General features: G+C 45.6%; 1 non-coding gene across 1 annotated transcript; it reads left to right on the top strand.

Moving 5' to 3' along the window:
- The first annotated feature begins 639 nt into the window (after nucleotides 1–639).
- Nucleotides 640–711, top strand: TRNAE-CUC (transfer RNA glutamic acid (anticodon CUC)). Its single transcript has one exon. It is a non-coding gene; the product is annotated as a tRNA-Glu (tRNA).
- The last annotated feature ends 4,289 nt before the right edge of the window (nucleotides 712–5,000 follow it).

Below are 5,000 nucleotides of genomic sequence, written 5' to 3'. Positions count from 1 at the left end.
GTGCACATGGTCCTATGCCCAAAACAGGTCCATGAAATCAGTGCTAACAGTCGGTCACGTTTGGTAGGCTTTTACAGGTTTCCCTGCAGGGCCCATAATCTGTGGGTAGGAGGCTGGCAAGCGGCTCCTCCAGGAGCTCGTGGCAAACTCACTTGGAGAGGGAGGAGAGCTATGATACGCCCAGGAAATGGAGATAACGAGATGGTTAAATAATGGTTGATTGAAGCTGTCAGGTGTAGCTCGCACATTAATTTGAAATCGGTTTCCTTTTTGCCTTTAAAATAAGCGATCTTGCTGCAGTCTAATTAGGGCGCATTGAGGAAATCTGTGTAAGAATGGACCTTGCTGACATTTTCAGTGCCTTAACCCCTTAAGGACACATGACATGTGTGACATGTCATGATGCCCATTTATTCCAGAAGTTTGGTCCTTAAGGGGTAAAAAAGGCTTTTTGCCTTTAAAATAAGCGATCTTGCTGCAGTCTAATTAGGGCGCATTGAGGAAATCTGTGTAAGAATGGACCTTGCTGACATTTTCAGTGCCTTAAAAGGCAAACGTTTGAATTGCACTGTCGCGTGGAAACCTTGAGCTTCTGGATTCCACAAACTCGTTTTCTCACAGTTTCTAGCAGCTCACAGTTCCCTGGTGGTCTAGTGGTTAGGATTCGGCGCTCTCACCGCCGCGGCCCGGGTTCGATTCCCGGTCAGGGAAAGTTAATCTTTTCCCGCAACAAGCAAAATGTTCCCTAAAAATACATAAAACCCCACAAATGTTACATCCCTTAATAGCCCTGATCTGGGTGACCAACATATCCAAAGATCACACATATCAGTTCAGGGGTTCAGGAATTTCCTGGAAGTCATAATTTTGACCAAGCGTGCACATGGTCCTATGCCCAAAACAGTTCCATGAAATCAGTGCTAACAGTCGGTCACGTTTGGTAGGCTTTTACAGGTTTCCCTGCAGGGCCCATAATCTGTGGGTAGGAGGCTGGCAAGCAGGCTCCTCCAGGAGCTTGTGGCAAACTCACTTGGAGAGGCAGGAGAGCTATGATACGCCCAGGAAATGGAGATAACGAGATGGTTGATTGAAGCTGTCAGGTGTAGCTCGCACTTTAATTTGAAATCGGTTTCCTTTTTGCCTTTAAAATAAGCGATCTTGCTGCAGTCTAATTAGGGCGCATTGAGGAAATCTGTGTAAGAATGGACCTTGCTGACATTTTCAGTGCCTTAACCCCTTAAGGACACATGACATGTGTGACATGTCATGATGCCCATTTATTCCAGAAGTTTGGTCCTTAAGGGGTAAAAAAGGCTTTTTGCCTTTAAAATAAGCGATCTTGCTGCAGTCTAATTAGGGCGCATTGAGGAAATCTGTGTAAGAATGGACCTTGCTGACATTTTCAGTGCCTTAACCCCTTAAGGACACATGACATGTGTGACATGTCATGATGCCCATTTATTCCAGAAGTTTGGTCCTTAAGGGGTTAAAAGGCAAACGTTTGAATTGCACTGTCGCGTGGAAACCTTGAGCTTCTGGATACCACAAACTCGTTTTCTCACAGTTTCTAGCAGCTCACAGTTCCCTGGTCGTCTAGTGGTTAGGATTCGGCGCTCTCACCGCCGCGGCCCGGGTTCGATTCCCGGTCAGGGAAAGTTAATCTTTTCCCGCAACAAGCAAAATGTTCCCTAAAAATACATAAAACCCCACAAATGTTACATCCCCTAATAGCCCTGATCTGGGTGATCAACATATCCAAAAATCACACATATCAGTTCAGGGGTTCAGGAATTTCCTGGAAGTCACAATTTTGACCAAGCGTGCACATGGTCCTATGCCCAAAACAGGTCCATGAAATCAGTGCTAACAGTCGGTTAAGTTTGGTAGGCTTTTACAGGTTTCCCTGCAGGGCCCATAATCTGTGGGTAGGAGGCTGGCAAGCAGGCTCCTCCAGGAGCTCGTGGCAAACTCACTTGGAGAGGGAGGAGAGCTATGATACGCCCAGGAAATGGAGATAACGAGATGGTTAAATAATGGTTGATTGAAGCTGTCAGGTGTAGCTCGCACTTTAATTTGAAATCGGTTTCCTTTTTGCCTTTAAAATAAGCGATCTTGCTGCAGTCTAATTAGGGCGCATTGTGGAAATCTGTGTAAGAATGGACCTTGCTGACATTTTCAGTGCCTTAAAAGGCAAACGTTTGAATTGCACTGGAAATCGGTTTCCTTTTTGCCTTTAAAATAAGCGATCTTGCTGCAGTCTAATTAGGGCGCATTGAGGAAATCTGTGTAAGAATGGACCTTGCTGACATTTTCAGTGCCTTAAAAGGCAAACGTTTGAATTGCACTGTCGCGTGGAAACCTTGAGCTTCTGGATTCCACAAACTTGTTTTCTCACAGTTTCAACCAGCTCACAGTTCCCTGGTGGTCTAGTGGTTAGGATTCGGCGCTCTCACCGCCGCGGCCCGGGTTTGATTCCCGGTCAGGGAAAATTAACCTTTTCCCGCAACAAGCAAAATGTGCCCTAAAAATACATAAAACCCCACAAATGTTAAATCCCCTAATAGCCCTGATCTGGGTGACCAACATATCCAAAGATCACACATATCAGTTCAGGAGTTCAGGAATTTCCTGGAAGTCATAATTTTGACCAAGCGTGCACATGGTCCTATGCCCAAAACAGTTCCATGAAATCAGTGCTAACAGTCGGTCAAGTTTGGTAGGCTTTTACAGGTTTCCCTGCAGGGCCCATAATCTGTGGGTAGGAGGCTGGCAAGCAGGCTCCTCCAGGAGCTCGTGGCAAACTCACTTGGAGAGGGAGGAGAGCTATGATACGCCCAGGAAATGGAGATAACGAGATGGTTAAATAATGGTTGATTGAAGCTGTCAGGTGTAGCTCGCACTTTAATTTGAAATCGGTTTCCTTTTTGCCTTTAAAATAAGTTATCTTGCTGCAGTCTAATTAGGGCGCATTGAGGAAATCTGTGTAAGAATGGACCTTGCTGACATTTTCAGTGCCTTAACCCCTTAAGGACACATGACATGTGTGACATGTCATGATGCCCATTTATTCCAGAAGTTTGGTCCTTAAGGGGTAAAAAAGGCTTTTTGCCTTTAAAATAAGCGATCTTGCTGCAGTCTAATTAGGGCGCATTGAGGAAATCTGTGTAAGAATGGACCTTGCTGACATTTTCAGTGCCTTAAAAGGCAAACGTTTGAATTGCACTGTCGCGTGGAAACCTTGAGCTTCTGGATTCCACAAACTCGTTTTCTCACAGTTTCTAGCAGCTCACAGTTCCCTGGTGGTCTAGTGGTTAGGATTCGGCGCTCTCACCGCCGCGGCCCGGGTTTGATTCCCGGTCAGGGAAAGTTAATCTTTTCCCGCAACAAGCAAAATGTTCCCTAAAAATACATAAAACCCCACAAATGTTACATCCCTTAATAGCCCTGATCTGGGTGACCAACATATCCAAAGATCACACATATCAGTTCAGGGGTTCAGGAATTTCCTGGAAGTCATAATTTTGACCAAGCGTGCACATGGTCCTATGCCCAAAACAGTTCCATGAAATCAGTGCTAACAGTCGGTCACGTTTGGTAGGATTTTACAGGTTTCCCTGCAGGGCCCATAATCTGTGGGTAGGAGGCTGGCAAGCAGGCTCCTCCAGGAGCTTGTGGCAAACTCACTTGGAGAGGCAGGAGAGCTATGATACGCCCAGGAAATGGAGATAACGAGATGGTTAAATAATGGTTGATTGAAGCTGTCAGGTGTAGCTCGCACTTTAATTTGAAATCGGTTTCCTTTTTGCCTTTAAAATAAGCGATCTTGCTGCAGTCTAATTAGGGCGCATTGAGGAAATCTGTGTAAGAATGGACCTTGCTGACATTTTCAGTGCCTTAACCCCTTAAGGACACATGACATGTGTGACATGTCATGATGCCCATTTATTCCAGAAGTTTGGTCCTTAAGGGGTTAAAAGGCAAACGTTTGAATTGCACTGTCGCGTGGAAACCTTGAGCTTCTGGATACCACAAACTCGTTTTCTCACAGTTTCTAGCAGCTCACAGTTCCCTGGTCGTCTAGTGGTTAGGATTCGGCGCTCTCACCGCCGCGGCCCGGGTTCGATTCCCGGTCAGGGAAAGTTAATCTTTTCCCGCAACAAGCAAAATGTTCCCTAAAAATACATAAAACCCCACAAATGTTACATCCCCTAATAGCCCTGATCTGGGTGATCAACATATGCAAAAATCACACATATCAGTTCAGGGGTTCAGGAATTTCCTGGAAGTCACAATTTTGACCAAGCGTGCACATGGTCCTATGCCCAAAACAGGTCCATGAAATCAGTGCTAACAGTCGGTTAAGTTAGGTAGGCTTTTACAGGTTTCCCTGCAGGGCCCATAATCTGTGGGTAGGAGGCTGGCAAGCAGGCTCCTCCAGGAGCTCGTGGCAAACTCACTTGGAGAGGGAGGAGAGCTATGATACGCCCAGGAAATGGAGATAACGAGATGGTTAAATAATGGTTGATTGAAGCTGTCAGGTGTAGCTCGCACTTTAATTTGAAATCGGTTTCCTTTTTGCCTTTAAAATAAGCGATCTTGCTGCAGTCTAATTAGGGCGCATTGTGGAAATCTGTGTAAGAATGGACCTTGCTGACATTTTCAGTGCCTTAAAAGGCAAACGTTTGAATTGCACTGTCGCGTGGAAACCTTGAGCTTCTGGATACCACAAACTCGTTTTCTCACAGTTTCTAGCAGCTCTCAGTTCCCTGGTGGTCTAGTGGTTAGGATTCGGCGCTCTCACCGCCGCGGCCTGGGTTCGATTCCCGGTCAGGAAAAATTAACCTTTTCCTGCAACAAGCAAAATGTGCCCTAAAAATACATAAAACCCCACAAATGTTAAATCCCCTAATAGCCCTGATCTGGGTGACCAACATATCCAAAGATCACACATATCAGTTCAGGGGTTCAGGAATTTCCTGGAAGTCATAATTTTGACCAAG

Source organism: Pelobates fuscus, chromosome 3 (assembly GCF_036172605.1).
Source record: "Pelobates fuscus isolate aPelFus1 chromosome 3, aPelFus1.pri, whole genome shotgun sequence".
NCBI classification, from domain to species: Eukaryota; Metazoa; Chordata; class Amphibia; order Anura; family Pelobatidae; genus Pelobates; species Pelobates fuscus.
This window is presented reverse-complemented; position numbering and strand designations above follow the sequence as displayed.